This window comes from Balaenoptera physalus, assembly GCF_965194825.1.
Source record: "Balaenoptera physalus genome assembly, chromosome: 5".
NCBI lineage: Eukaryota > Metazoa > Chordata > Mammalia > Artiodactyla > Balaenopteridae > Balaenoptera > Balaenoptera physalus.
The window spans coordinates 44,827,463-44,843,870 of NC_138884.1; the positions used below are offsets into that span (position 1 = coordinate 44,827,463).

The following is a 16,408-nucleotide window of genomic DNA, read 5'->3' on the forward strand; positions in this document are numbered from 1 at the left end:
CAGCTGATCAATTCATCTACCTGATACATAAAGGTAGTAAGAGAATAGTCTATACATAATTTTTGATTGTATGTGTGTGCATATATATAAATTTGACCCACTGTATAACCCCCCAAAGCCAAATAATTCAAACTTTAAGGCATTTGATGATTTTAAAGTACTTCACTGATTCAACACATAACAAATGTTAATTAATTGACTAGAACTTATTGCACATTTCATGTTTTCTCTTTTACATATTTTTTACTTATGCAGTTTATGTATTTATTTTGTTTTCTATTAATTTATGAAAAGTAGTAAAATATTTCTTAGAAAAGACTTTGCAATAAATAGAAGAAAGAAGTCTACGAAGGATATTAAGAGGAATGAGCAGAGAAGTTAGGAGGGATCCAGGCGTTTCTAGGGACAGGTGGGCCAAAGCAGAGAGATGCAGACCTTGCATCTTTGAAAACCATGATTCCTGAGCATGTTACCACCTGTTTGCCAGTGTTTTCTGTGAGCTCCCTAATGGAATTGTTGGTTATGGTAGAGATAGTAATGGGCTAGTATCATCACTCAACATTGGACTAAGTGCTCCTGGAGTTTACTTTTGAAATTTCTAGTCTGGTTCCTCTAGCATTCCCATTTTGAAGTCTGGGATTGGGTTCCAGATAATACATTTAGCAAAGTATCCCCTCTGAGGTCATACACCTTACCTTTGTATACAGAGAAACACAAATTACTGGAAATGCCTGAATGTATAATTTTTCAGAACTGATGGATTTTTTTTAAGGGGTAAAACACAGACACGTACATGTATTCATATACCTATTCAAGAAAATTAATGCCATTAGATAAAAATGTAAAGTTCTTGAAGCTTTACATCTTTACAGTCAAATTGGGTTTGACTATTCCTATTAGCTGAATTTCTTTCCATCAATATTAAATTGATATTTCCTAGAATTACAAGTGACCTAATATTTCTCATATAAAATCAAGGTTGCTGAAATCTGTGTATTCTAAATAAGAACATGCTATAATATTGACTTCAGTTTTTTCTTCTCAAAAATCTCCTAAAGGAACTTTATGCAGTTTATCCAAGTTTATTCAAAACAAAAGTTAAAAAACCAAAACCAAAAGTAAAAAAACTACCTTAGAGTAAACCATGCTGGACTTTCATTCTAGATCTTGCATGTGAAAATAACCTTTTGTTTTTACAATTATTGTTACTGTAGGTGACCCTTCATGAAACTGGCTTTAGCATTTCAGATGCTGCTTTCCAACTCCGGATAACATGTTCTTTTTAGCCACGTGACGTGTCCTCTTTAGTCACCGCAGGCATGGTGGTGAGATGAGTGGTCTGGCCAGAGCTGATTGAGATTGATTAGGAGGAAGTGTACACACAGTTTGTTCTCCTTTTTTGTTCCCCCAAAGTGCTTGCATAAACAATCATCCCCAGAAAGAGGGACAACTCCATCCATGGCCCAGATGCTGAAAATCACGCCCACTAATGCGGCAAGCCACTCATCACTGACAGCAGAAATGAGACTGCTTTAAATTTAACTTGATCAAAAATGGCATATCAGATTACCATATTGTGTATTGCAAACAGAAAGTAGATGGAGACAAGCTGAACTGACTGGATGTTTTCTTTTCTCTTTGTAATTCTTCACCTTTCCCGTACCGAGACATTGATCATATTTCCTCACAACAGACTTATGTGTTGGTGGAGCCAGGAAAGATTTTGTCTAATGCTCCCAATACAATTAATGGCTGAGCATATTAGCAACAATTCTCAGCGTTAAGATATTTATTTCTCACTTTAGGAAGTACATTTACTAGTACAAGTTAATACTCCAGGTTTTAGCAGGAAATAAATACACATGATTCGATTAGGAGAAAATGCTTAGGCCTGGGCATCAGACACTAAATATTTTCTTATAACCTGGAACGTCTGATTATTTGGACTCTGCAATATCCCAAATAAGCTATGATGTAAAATTCACTGTTTTTTAACAAAGAAATGTTAGAAAATGGAAAGAGTGAATAATAATTTAAAATATCTAGACGTATATCAACTCCTGATATAAATCAGAATATTACTGAATACATCAAAAATGTTTGATGCAAATCTTATAATAATAAACTTGTCCCTCATATTTTTTCATAAAATCGTAGTTCTCCAGTATTTCTATCTTTTATTCACAGGCTAGGTGCCTGGTAGAACTGGTCAGTATTCCCAAATACTAGTCTGAGCAATTCAGATGGCAATAAAAGGGCTTGCAAACCAGATTTTTATAAAGGCATATGAATGTACTGGGGAATTTTTGCCTCTGGATGTCAGATTTTTCATTCTGTTTATCTGTGCTTCCTAAAAGTTTTTAGACCTATTAGGGCCAAGACACATTCTTTTTCCGATTTTTCTTAACAAATGATCCTGCAGATGCAACTGTGGGTATTGAGTGCAGTGGACAGGCCAAATGTAATAGCATCCATGTAAAATACACCCATGTACTAAAGCACAGAGCACTGTCTTGGTGACCATGCAACTTTATTAAATCACGGCCTGATGGTAGCATGTGAGAGGAGAAGCCCCCAAATCCCAGGGTTCGTGCAGACCCTGCTGTACAGTTGTCACACAGAACTCATCTGCTCAGGTTTTCCCATGGTCCTTTTCAAGGTCTGGAGTCTCCAGGTTACCTCCATAGAACCTAAGATGCTAGATGAGACAAACCAGAACAAACCAAACGTGTTTTTCAGCGTTGTCAACAACCTTCAGGGAGGCAATGTTGTCATTTCTCTCTACCAAGTAGCCCAAATTATAGCACTACCCCCAGAATAAGGCAATCCTCAGTCTCTTTTGAATTCAGTGGACTCTTTTGAATGGGTGAGCATCTTCCAGGGATGCTCAGATTTCTTTGTTCCTCCTTCTTTCCAAGACAGTGTTTGGGTTTACAGAAGGGCTGGTGCCCTCATGCAGCTGGATGGTGGGGCTTCTCACGTTGGGGCTCAGCTCCTTGCTATCTGCTGAAGGGAGTTGGTCTGCTTTTAACGCTGAGGGTTACTTGGCACCTGCTCCTGAAGCCTGTGGCGGATTTACCTCTTGGTAAGACCGTGTTCCCAGGGAACAGGTCATTGTCCCTTCCGGGATCTTTGCGATGTCACTTCTTGCCTCCCTGAAGCCTGACCATGAGTCTCATTTGGTTTCCAGCCTGAGCAGCCTTGGTTACAGGTTTAATTTGCCTTTGCCAAGTTGACCTTCTGTTCAGATCCAGTCAGACTCTCATCTCACTTCTGTGCCCCCTTTTGATGGCCTGTGGGCAGTCTGGTTCACCATACCAAGGGGAAAAAGATCGTCAAATGGTTTTGTCCTGGCAGTTTAGTCCAGAAGTAACCTATCACTTCCACTCAGAGCTTGTTGGCCAGAACTGGTCACATAGCCCCACCCAACCACCAGGGGGCGTGGAAATCGCAATCCTCCAAGTGCCTGGAAGGTAGAAGAAGGGAAATAGTTGGCAACCATTAGTAATGACTACACAGCCCCCTACAAGGTGATCTCCCAAAATTCCAAATGGAAGCCAAGACAAAGCCTTTCCACAGCTTGCTTATTCCTCTCACTTTTCTGATCCCCCTGGGACTTCGCTCCTGAGCAAGGTGTCTGAATCACCCTCCCACCACCTTTTACCCTTCCTCCATTTCCTCTCTTTCCCACGATCGTCTGGGTTCCCATCTCTTCTTCCTGCCAAAGAGGGAGACATCACACGTCCTGTTTCCTATTTTCTTAGTTGGTCTTTGCCCTCCCTGGCTTCGCTAGGGCTTCATGGGATAATGATCACCGGCTAACAGGATTTACCGGAGAGGAATGAAAAACACAACAGTTTATCCTTGCAAAATTATGTCTGTGTTTATTATCTGCCCAGTAAGTATCTTATGGTGGCCACAATTTTGCCATAGTATTTTTCCAAAAGTAAGTACTGCCTATGACGTACTTGGCAACTTCCCAAAAGATATGTGGAAGCCCTTCTAAGCACTATCCAAATTCAAAAATAGTTGTCTAGCAAATTCTACTCTGTTCTTTTCCAAAGTAATCACTTTTATATCATGTATAATATACAAAAATGTTCATGAAAATTATTTATTTAACAGTATGTATCCTTGACATACACCATGATGTCTTTGTTTCCTCCACTTTTAATAAATATTATTGGCATCCCTATGGAGATATATTTTATCCCATTACATACTGCTTTACTCATCCAATGCAATTACATTGCCTCTTGTAGGGATATTCCCTTTTTCTTGTTTGGAGTCACTGATGAAAGACGTACCAAGTGAGGTGACCTTCAATCCTGCCAAAGGGGTGAGGTTCAATTAGCAACCTTTCATGAGGCATCTGGGATCACTAATGACCAAAGCACACAGGAGTCTTGAACTTCTGGTTTAACTTGTGGCACAGAGACTGGTCCAGGAAGGCCACAGCCAGTGGCAAAGGCTAATGGAATATCTCAGTGGACCCTGTGGTCAGCTACTCCCACCTTTGCTCTGAACATTAATGAGGAGCTTCTGGACTAGGGGCTGACTGGAAGATGGTATTTCAGGGGTTCCCTGTTCTCTCTGTCCTGTGATCCTTGCAGTAGACTCTTCCTTGTTGCCGTGTTTCCTCCAAGGAAATCCAGTGGAGCAGGCTTTTCTCCGACACAAAATAATGCCATACTTTGCTGGGGATGAATGCCTACCCCCCAAAAAATGCACCTTTGTCAGTAGTATTTACATTTTGTGATGCTCAGACCTTATCCTTTTTGCATTCTCATTTTACCACTCTATTTTGTATAGCAGCTCGTCTGTACATATCTCTTTTTATCCAAGGCTTTCACAGTGTGCTTACAAATTGTGATGAATTCAGCTCCATAACATCACTAAAGAAAATGTAAGTTTTACCATCAATGGACTTTTTTTCCAAAGGCTTCTGGTTAACTGAGCAGTCAAGTATGGATGGATAATTTAGTACTCATGGTTTTATTTCTAAGCATCTCACCCTTGCATTTCCTGACATGATCCTACACTGAATTTAATTAAAAAGAAAAAGGAGCTCTTGCCTTAAGAAGAGTAACGGTGTGTCCCTGGGAAGTGGTGGGGGCCTTGGAGCAGAACGCCTGGCCTCCTGCCTTTCTGGGCATCCTGGATTCCCCACTGTTCTCTACATATCAGAGGGAGATGCAGCTATTCTGAGTGGCCTCAAGAATGATCTGGAATCATATCTGTTCTGAATAACTCAGGGGGCCTCTGAAAGATGCACAATGATGCTTTTATAGAATTAGACCAGATCTCAGAGCTGCATCTCTCCTAAACATGAAGATTTCCCGGGAGATGCACAAATAAACTTGGTCATACATTTTATTCAGTCATGAATGAGGTATTTAGTACATGTTCGGATGGTTTATAGGCTTGCTGGGCAATTCGTATTTTATTTCTAAGGTGAGAAATTAGCAAAATCATCTTATAGTCTTGTCAATACAGAACTTCAAACACATAAGAACTGCAAAGCCTGAGATCAACTCAGATCTGAATGCCTCTCTACTGTGTGTTTCTTTAAAACTTGGTCAGGAGTGTCTATGAGAGAAGCAAAACAAAACACACAGTAGCAGTGGATTTTTGTTTATTTTATGCAGAAAGAGCTGCAGCGATGAATGTTAATTGCCAAGGGCATTGAAAGTTGTCCCTCGGGACACTGCACACAGAACTTAAGGGAGTCACGTGCGAACAGTCACACTGTACTTTTTTTCTTTAATATCACTGGCATTTAATTTGAATCACAAATTAACAAGTATACACTTATTTTTTATTTAATTTTAAATTGTCTGTTTACAAAACCATTACTGGGTATGTCTGCATTTAGTAGAGGAATCTGTTTTACAATTAGGCAGCTCTGTGTGATTTTTTCATTATGGATGCACTTTTTGGAAAACTACCTGTTGTCTCCTGCTCAGGCTGCTAGCAGACTGCAGGAAGCACAGCAGAAAGGGAATCAGAGGTTACCTAGACAGGTCCAGAGGGAGGATTTCTGCATTTTTTACATCCTGACAGCCAGAAATGGTATATGTAGATAGTTGGAATTGCTCCTTAAGAAATCAGAGCTGGAGCAAATGCTTAAATTTCCCTCAGCAATGTAGGCAGGGTTGTGACAAAAACACCAATATATAAACCCCAGAGATCTCTGAGTGGGATGGTCAGGGAGCATCCCCAGGGCCTGCTGCCCTATGGCCCCTTTTTCCTGGGAACATCTGTTACTCCTGCTTATCTCACCCTCTCCCCACTCACCCAGCCCCGCCTGGAATCTGGAATGAGTTTTCTGTGAATTAAGATGCATTTAAGTGAGGAAAGAAATACACAGAGCTTGATGAGCTCCCATTTGAGACGATGTAATGAAGATCTTGGAGGGAAACTTCCCTTGGTTACAGTTTCAATGTAGCCATTTACTTGCTTGACATTTAGATGCCCTGGAGATAGGTTAGTCTGTTCACTTCAGATTATCCCACTTGACTTTGCTCCCTTTGGTATCTTTCTGCTCTGGACCTTGTTCCAACTTGAAGAAGGCATGAGCTATTCTCCTTTTCACCTCTGGGTAATTTCCACCTCTGGGTAATTTCCCCCTCTGCACAAAGCTGACACTCATTATGACAGTGCATGCCCCCTGGCCACCAGGGGCAGGGGTCATTTTCATCTTGATCAGTGACCAGAATAATTAAGGCCCTAGCTGAGAGTTTCCTGTTCAGCCTTTCCTCTCCCCAAAGACACAAGTCACTGCCTGTGTCTGAGCCAACGAAAGGTGGGGAAACAATCACGCAGGCATAACTAGAGACAGAAACCTTCCAATATATCTGCCAGTGTATCACTATAAAAGACAGTCTGCTATTGATGAGCAAACAATACTGAATAACTGACACATCACAGGGATATGTTCTTAGAAGGGGTAGAGAATGAAAAGGGAGCTAAGCTTTAACAAAATACCCTCACCCCAACCTAAAATGATTGTTTTTTGCTTGTCTGCAAAGCAGAGACTGTAACACCCGTCCCACTTGCCGGGTGCATGGAGGAGTTGTGAGGTAGCACTTAGAGCATCTGGGAGGGTCCTGAACACATCACATGCTTGTGACAAGTTTTGGCTTTCCTCATTTTCTCTCCTTTATCTAGTATAAAGTGGCAGGTAACGGGCCATTCAGTAATGAAAAGACTGCAATGCCCCACACTCTGGATGTCACCCCTCTTTCACCATGACTGTCTCCCGTCTTGCGATCGTGTATGGGAGAGAAAGTATTGTGCTAGATGCTCTAACACAGCTTCTCGTTGAATTCTCATTGCAGCCCTAAAGCATACCTATCACACTTTGCTGGGAGGGATGTTTTGTGTTCAGTGTCCTAAGCTGTGGAACCTTGTTCTGTGCAAGTCAGACCCTCTGGACATGTTTTCCTTTGTATGAATTGTGACACTTTATTCAACTAAGGGGCTGAGGCAGGAGACAGGACGGTGACAATGGAAAAAGACAGTCTGTGGTGTGGTCAGGGGAAGAGCTGGGTGGGAGGGCAAGTGCCTTTCTTGTGGGTTCAGCACTGGTGACTCCAAAACAGTAATTGCAAATCCCTGGGCTCTGTTTCAGGGGGTGTTGGTTCCCAGGGGGAATTTACTGAAGATTTGCAACATTGAATAATGCAGGCTGATCAGTTTCAGAACCACTGCTCTGCAACTAAGAGCTGGTGGGGCGGCTGTGCTCAAGCGTACCCACTTTAATGTTGTTTCAGTGTATTTTGTTTTGTTTTCCATTACAGAACAGTGATCTCCCTTACCCGTCAGTAAAACTGTTCGGGGCTCCCTAACAGTCCTCAGGTTATGTTTGTGCATTTCCCACTTTTTCCAGTCATTAGAAAAATGGGCATCTACCCCAGTGGACTGCGTGCATGGGCAAATACACAGTAATTCAACATCATCACCCTACAGGGGTCTGGGGATTACGCCGTGGCTGTGTTACCCAGCTGAAATGAATTGCTTTGCAGCACAGGGAATTCTGCAGTTTCATTACTTTATCAGAGTACCTACTTAATCAGATAGCTTAATTTGCATACCAGTAGCACCTTCTCACCACAGGTAAGGAATATGAAATGTTCAAGGTTGATTACCTGCAGATGGTGAAGAGTGGCTGACAGAGACGTGGCTGCATCTGTGGGAGAGGCTGGTCCCAGGGCAGATGCTGGAAGCATGCTGACGCTTTTTACTCTGTTGCGTTTCTGTACATGTGGTGCCCGTGTTGATGATACTTCCCGCTTCAAGAGAGATGAAAGATGACAGAGAAAGATTGTGAAATGCAAAAAGAAGAAGTATCTTCAGTACATTCTTTACAACCTTGATACTAAGAATACAGGACATTTAGCAGTTTCTCAGAGATTGAAACTGATTCATATAAAACTTCAAATGTAGAACCTTTAAGTTAAAATGATCAGCTAAAAGCCAACACCTAATTTCTGACTTCTTTTGGCAATTATTATAAAATTACAGGCAGTTGCAGAGTAATGTTACTTGGGACTGTTAGTTAACCCTCAGCTAGAACCCAGAAGGACTTATCATTCATCAAACATTAGATGGGACCTTTGCACAAATCAGTAGAAGTAGCAGGGAGGTGTTGGGTGGTGATCAATCTTGTTATTAAAGACAAAGGAAGACTGAAAACTATCACAGGTTGGAAGACACTAAGGAGACAAGGTGACTAAATGCAATGTGGGATCCTGGAACAGAAAAAGGGAGTTAGTTAGTGGAAAAACTGGAGACATCAAAATAAAGCTTGTCATTTTGTTACCATTGTACCAGTGTTAATAGCTTAGTTTTGATCAAAGTACCATGGTGATGTCAGATATTAACATTAGGACACACTGAGAAAAAAGTAGACAGGATCTCCCTATCCCATCTGTGCAACTCCTTTGTAAATCTGAAATTATTTCAAAATAAAAAGTTTAATAATGCATTACAGAACAGCCAGAGTTGTGGCATGTTTAAGATGTGGATCAAAGGAAAAGACATTGTGCTTGTGGTTGAGAGGAAATTTTGGAATTTTGGAATAAGGATTGCAGGAAATGAGGAAATCTTAGAAAGAATTTGAGTTTTAAAGAATTTGTAAGCTTTAAATTTTGCTAAGGGTTACACACGTAGTGCCGTTAGTGGAGGACATAGTGAAGCAACAGATGTGCCCACTTGCTAGTTTCACCTCCACACCCTGATGTAAGCGCTCCACTTCCATTTTCCTTTGAGCTGTCTTGTAACCATGTCACACACCTCCTGACATGTACTTGGTCGTGACAGCTTTTGTAAACAGGACATGGATGTTAATAATAGCCCCTAATAAAAAAGATAATAAATGTTGTCTAAAGTGTCAGACCTTATTATGAGAGCCTCAAATTAGATGTCAGGACAATGGGGAAAATTTTTTTTAAAGCTAGTTTTTTTGTGTTAGGGACTGTTTACATGACACTGTGTTTTCTAGACATGGATAATTAGCAAAATATCAGTTCCAGAATGCCTTTCAAACCTGTTTCCCAATTTTTATATGGCATAATAATTTAAATTCAGAAAATTTAATATGACATCTAAATCCAAATTCAAAACTCATGTTTCTGTTAAACTAGAAGAACAAGATATATCAATCATACATTCACAGGTATCCCTAATTCTTCGGTGTCTCACAGGCACTGGAGAAAACAAAGCACAGTAATTTCCACTCTGCACCTATTGTCTTGAATACCTGAGAAACTCCTCCTCATTCACTTCCTCTGGGTTCTCTCTCACCCTCCTTGCTACCTTTTTAGAACTCTTCCTCCCTGCACAGAAATCACTTTCACCTCCACCCCTCCCATATTGCATTTCAAATTGTTCTTTGAAATGTCTGCTTCTCCTATGAGTCTGTAAGCACCTTGAGTGTAGGGCTATGCCATAGCCATCTTTGTTATCCCAACATTCAACATTGTACTTCCTCATGCTGGGAATCCAGAATTAAGGTTTTCTAGCTTTATTTTCCAACAAAGGAAAGTTTATTTTCCAACAAAGGAAGGTTTGCCCTTTGTTTATGTCCAACAAATGGCAAGTCATGCATTGAAGCCAGTAACGACACTAGTTCCAAGCACTGATGTAATGGCATGGTGTTTAGTTGTCCACCTATTACATTAAGCAATTTCACTTAGCGGGACACCCCAATACCAGAGAGTCAGGGGTTATGAACTAAGAAACAAAACAATTAATATAGGCTTCATCCATTTACATTTAACCTGTGTTTTTATTTTGTGTTGGTGTGTGTGTATGTGAGTGTGTTTGTATAGTTCTGAGGCATTATATAATGCAGAATTTGAAACTATGATTTTCATAAATCTTATTTATGACCCCATTCTTACAGGTTAATATAGATTTCAAAGATTTCTCTGTCTTTACCGGTTTTCTTATTTTTATTCCCACAAAAAGGAGCTGGTGGCTGGTCTCCCCTTGTGTCAAATAAATACCAGTGGCTGCAGATTGACCTTGGAGAAAGAATGGAGGTCACAGCTGTGGCCACCCAGGGAGGATACGGGAGCTCCGACTGGGTGACCAGCTACCTCCTGATGTTCGGCGATGGCGGGAGGAACTGGAAGCAATATCGACGAGAGGAAAGCATCTGGGTATGTGCTTTATTGAAAAGCAGTCTGTCGGACTATGAATTATGCCAGTTACTGCATGTTTCCGCCCATCTGTCAGATCAAGTATAGAACCAGAGCCTCCTAAGTTACTTGAAAATGTTTCCACTGAATGTAAGCCACATGTGACGTTCCAGAATACACCGTCCATGGCTAATTTATGAAATAAGTAAAACAATTTTATAATGTAGCGAAATATTGAAAATGTCTTCCCATTATTCCTTTAAATAGTGTGAAGTCTAAGGAATAAATAAGTCACATACAACTGATTTTATTTTTGTTTTATAACAAACACAATAGTTTATATTGCCTCAGCATTTTTAAATAAAGCAAATTCATTTTCTCTGTGCCCTCTGATAAACTGAAATTTCTGAAAGACCCTGAACATGTAAAAATAGATGTAATGGAGAGTCTCTCTGTGGAGGACTTGTTGAGGGATATGTTGAGTTCCTGCTCCAACAGGACCTTGGGCACCATGTGGCCCCTTGTAATTTATGGACAATAGATCCCTAGGATTCTTTGGAATCATAACTGTTTTACATCAGTGACATAGTTTCTACTTCTGATTACATATCCATGCTTCTTTTAGAAGAATTAAATTTTGTTTGCTTAACTTTTTGAATATTAAAATTTATGTAATTTATTCTATATTTAGCATTTCATATCTTTAAATCACAGTCTGCTCTGAATGAGAAGCTCTAAGAGTAGAGTGTTGTAAAGGTCTGCAGCAGGTTTGCAATTGGCTGATGGGGTGTGGCCTGAAGAAGATTCATCAGGTGGAGAAGAAATTACTTTTTTCTTCTTATGAAAAATATAATTTAGATGGTTGCCAAGAGCCAGGGGAAGGGAGTAATGGACTGTAAGTGTTTTAATGGAGACAAAGTTTCAGTTTCAGAAGATGAAAAAGTTCTTGAGATGGAAGGTGGTGATGTTTGCACAACAATGTGAATGTTAATGTCCAGAACTGTACACTTAAAAGTGGCTAAAATGCTAAACTTTTTGTTATGTATATCTTACCACAATAAAAAATACACAGTGTATCTTCCATTTAATTTAGGCTAAGAATGTTGTATCACTTAAGAAATTTTTTTTCTTAATTGTCAGAGTAAGAAGAAAATTGTCAGCTAAAAAGCCGTTATGTCTTAGCACATAGCTTATGTATAAAACTAACAGGCAACAAAATGATAATATTCGTTGTGTAACAAACTGCCCTCATTTGAATTTCCTTAGAACTCTGTAGCTTATTATAACTTAATGGATTGTGGTCTACTTAATTTCTTATCCCTGGAGCTTTTATTAGTTAGTCAATAAATGTTGATGCAAATTGAATCAAGAAAAACTAGTTAGTTGTCTAATACTAGATAAAAGAACAAAGTGGGAAGGGCTATGTGAGTGTTTTTAGGGCTGGCTGACCTAAGGTTTCCAAACAAGTAATTGCCATGTGTATGATCCGAAGCAGATATTAATGTTGTGCTTATTCTAAGAACACCAAGTCCAAAGCAGGGTTAAGGTCAATATTGCTTAAGTAAGTTAAAGCTTAATGAAACATCTACTTACATAGAGAACTTTTGTTCAAAATTAAATATTATTTTTCAAAATTAGTTAACTAATAGTTAATGCCTACTTATTCTTCATTGTATTAATTAAGGTTCATATTTTCGCCCCGCTCCAATCCCATTTGATTGAGCAACTCTAACAAATCTTGTTTTTAGTTAAGCAGGTTGGAGAGGAATCATATGTAAGCATCACCCTCTGCTGATTTCTTTAAAGGTCAGGCACCCTTGGGGAAGTAGGGTCAAGAATATACTGGCATTATTAACCCTAGATCATGCAGGTGAGGACAGAAGTGGACCCCTCAATCCTATCCATCCTATCACACAATAAACATGGGTAAAGTGGCCTGCCTTACACTCCTGCTGAGCTTGCATCCCTCCCTGTGTCCCCATGGTGCCTGGGGCCAAGCACGTTAGTAAATGTTTGCTGAATTAAAACGAATGAGTGGAATCTACGTTCTGGCAGGATGCCTTCCTTGGCTCCCTGCTCTGTGCTTCTCTGTAGCCCTTGGTCTCAACTTAGTGATCCTTGAAGCTCCAGTGGAGGTGTTTCTCCTCTCTTACAGTTTGAGCTCCTTTAGGAAAAGGGCTCATCCTCACATCTTCTGCGTGCACCACCATGGGTTAAGTGAATTCTTCTCCTAATCTGGGCCCGACTATACACAACTGGCATTGACAGCAGTAAATCACACTAGTTGATGATTCTGACATTATACTCACAGTTTCTTTAAGAAGATTGAGCTGGTTTGGCTGCTTTCCAGACCTCTCACAAAATGTCAGCTGCTCTTAAAAATCAACCATACACCTTACCAGAGGTTCTACCCCTTCTTCACGTGGTTGTTTTAGATATGAATTGCTGATGTTAACTTGAGAATGAATTTAAGATTTTAAAAAATGTCCTTGAGATATTATACTCTTCATTAGTGAAAGTAATATGTTTATTCACGGTGCCATTTACTTAATTTCCTATCACTGCTTTAACAAATTTTCATGGATTTAGTGACCTAATACAAGACAGAGTTATTATGTCATAGTTCTGTAGGTCTAAAGTACAGTAGACCTGGCTGGGTTCTCTGCTTAAGGCATTTTTCCTGGAGCCTCTGGGGAAGACTTGTCCTTCAAGGTGTCTGGAGAGTCCCAGAACCTTCCCCAGGTTCCATGATTTGCTGGGAGGATTCACAGGACCAGTGTGTAGTCATACAGCTATGATTTAGCACAGTGAAAGGACACAGAGCAAAATGAGCAAAGGAAGGGGGTGCTTGGGGTGAAGCCCAGAGGAAATCAGGCCCAGGTTTCTACAGTCCTCCCCCAGGGAAGTCATATGGGACTAGCTTAATCCCCCAGCAGTGAGTTATAGAAACCCACATGGAATATTACCAACCAGGTGACCTCATGTCCTGGGGGCTGGTCATGTAGGCACCCTCTGCCTTGCATGTAACAAAATCCCAGACTCCCAGAAGGAAGGCAGGTATTGAGTAGGAACCACACTGTTTGAACAAACATTAGGCACAGTAAGCCACCTTTATCATTAGAGTCTTGGGAATGGGCCAGCCTTGCAAGCAGGCCTTTCAGAGGGCAGCAGTCAGGACTGCCCTCCTGATGCTTCTGCGTACACACTCACTCACTTCCTTGTGGGTGTAGGACTGAGACACTGATCTCCTGTAGGTTGCCAGCTGGGGGCTGGTCTTTGCTCCTAGAGGTTTCCCACATCCCTTATGCTTTCTGTGTGGCCTGTTCTTGCAGCAGGGGGTCAAGTCCCTTTCATCTTTAAATTGCTCTTTGTTCTTCTTCTTCTGCTGCACCTCTCTGATTTCCTCTTCTTCTAGCTGGAGAAAGTCCTCTACTTTAAGGGCTCATGTGGTTAGACTGGATCGACTTGGGTAATCCAGGACAGTCTTCCTAACCATAATCCCATCTGCAGAGTCCCTTTTGCCATGCAAAGTAACATATTCACAGTTCCTTTCTTTAGGGCCTGGACATCTTTGAGGCCTTTCTGCCCACCCCACTGTATTTATACATCTCTGATTTTTTTTTTCTTTCTGCATTTGGTATCCTTTCCTAGCAAACACATTTCTCATTGGATCTGAAGATGTTTTCCAGAGTCATATGAAGTCATGTTGCAGGGGTATCTGAGCACCTGCTCGCAGTTGGTGTGTCACAGGTGTCCCCCCTGAGAGGCTGCTGCCCCGCCATCACTAGTGTTGCTCTCACCCACAGCAGTGTCCCCAGCTTGTGGTCTCGCTGATGTAACCTTGACCCCCAGCAAGAAAGACTGTGTATTGGCTTTCTTCTCAGGAAGCCTCCTTCTACTTTTATAAGAAAGTCCAAATCAAGCACTCCTTCTCTGGCCTTAAAAGTTTTGTGGATGTTCTCCCTGTCATAATTTTTTTAAGTGACTTTTCTTGTTCTTCTGGGTCTGTCTGCTGTCTGTGCTAACTCTGTCCGCTAATACATGTTAACTCTTTCCAAATTCCGAAAACTCTGAGAAAAAGGTCTATCCTAACTCCTTACTGAAAATGGACATGAGATGATAATAAGACAAAAGGTCTTTACTTATGTTCCTTTGGGCAAGTTGTCCATATGCTTTGCCACATGTCTGCCATGGAATATTAATTAATATGTGAAATGCAATGTATACCTCTTTAAATTCTCAAAATTATAAAATTGAGACATGGCTGGCCACAAAGTCTTTGACTAAAAGATTTGAGGACTGCAGGTCCAGTTACTGAAGGTTAGTTATCCAAATTGACTTTCTTAAAAAAAGAAATTATGTTCTTCACTGGTGATATGGTCCACTTTAATATTTTTTCTTAATGAGTGACTGCTTCCATGGCTGAGTTGGATTTCTATGTGAAAATAACCAAAAAAATTAAACAAATACTCAGATCTGTGAAATACATTCCAAAAGGGTTTTATTTAAATGGAAATATAGGCATGTGTCTTACATGACAGAAAAGGCATCACCATCTCTCACCAAGGGATGCACTACATCTCACGACATACAAACTCTTTTGATGTGCAGAGTAAATGTCCTCACTTGAAATGTAGTGGAAGAAGTATCACTGTTGGAACAAGTTTAGAAGGGGTGCATTTCCTATACGATGTGAACAATCATGGTTTATATCGGTCATTTAGTAAACCAGGTGGCTTGACCAAGCTTGGTGCTAAACGTCCATAGGACTTAGAAGATGAGTTTGCAACTTCAGCCCAACTAAATCAGGAAGTGGCCAGAGTCTTAGGACGCTGAGGATCATAGAACAGCATTGCAGTGAGCAGTGCAGCAGATCAGTGATCACTGACAGAGCTCACTAATGTTTATTTTCTACTGTTTCCCTGAGAATATGTCAGCCAACACTTACATCAATCTACTGTGACTCTTAGATTCATTACAAGAATTTTGTGGGGCAGCCCTTGCGAACCAGGATTCTTACCTGCAAGCTAATGTGAGCTCTGAGCTCCCTGGGGGCCTCTGGACCAGGCTGGGGAGAGGTGTGGGCGCCAACCACTGTCCTGCTCTGAGTCTGGGTCTGTGAGCATCCCTGGTGGGCAGGAGAGATCTGTGAGTGGGCAGCCTAGAGCGCTGGCAGTATTCTAGAGGGGTGTTGGGGCAGCTCCATCACCACCCTCCTGGGCACCTATTTGGTCTTCTTGGGACCCTATAGCAAGCCTTGTCCCTCCCAGACCACCTGCCTGCCCTGACTCTGTCTCTTCTCCCTCCCCGTTCCAGTTGTTTGGGAACAATGGGCTGACTCAATGAGAGCCAGGCCAATACCCACCTCTCCTCTGGGGACACCGTGCCTAATGGTGTCCACTGCAATGGTGTCCTCTGTTGAGGCTTATCTGGCCCAGGGACCACTGGGTCCCTATTGGCCATGGGGACCTTTCCTCCTGCAATTCCTGGGTGTTTTTTCTTCTATTTTATCAATACTTTGTCTTCATTCTCATCTCCTTACTATTTCTCCCTCTTCTCCTCTATCCTTCTATTCTTTCCTTATCTATTTTTTTCACCTATCATTAAATACTTTTCTCCTTATTTCTCTCTTCTCTCTCCATTTTCCCCTATATCCCTCTTCTATCTGTATTGTTACAAATTCTAGAAAATTAACTTGAATCAGTCTAGGTAATTTGGGAATCCGACCATACGGAGAAGGGGAGGATTTAGCTGGGTCTCTG

At 41.0% G+C, this 16,408-nt stretch overlaps 1 long non-coding RNA gene across 1 annotated transcript in view; it reads left to right on the plus strand.

The window, feature by feature from the left end:
* The window catches only part of LOC309661743, a 58,907-nt gene extending 48,215 nt beyond the window's left edge, over positions 1–10,692 (plus strand). The window contains exon 3 of the long non-coding RNA XR_014264242.1: positions 10,474–10,692. This is a non-coding gene — a long non-coding RNA (uncharacterized lncRNA). The remainder of the gene's footprint in view (positions 1–10,473) is intronic.
* The last annotated feature ends 5,716 nt before the right edge of the window (positions 10,693–16,408 follow it).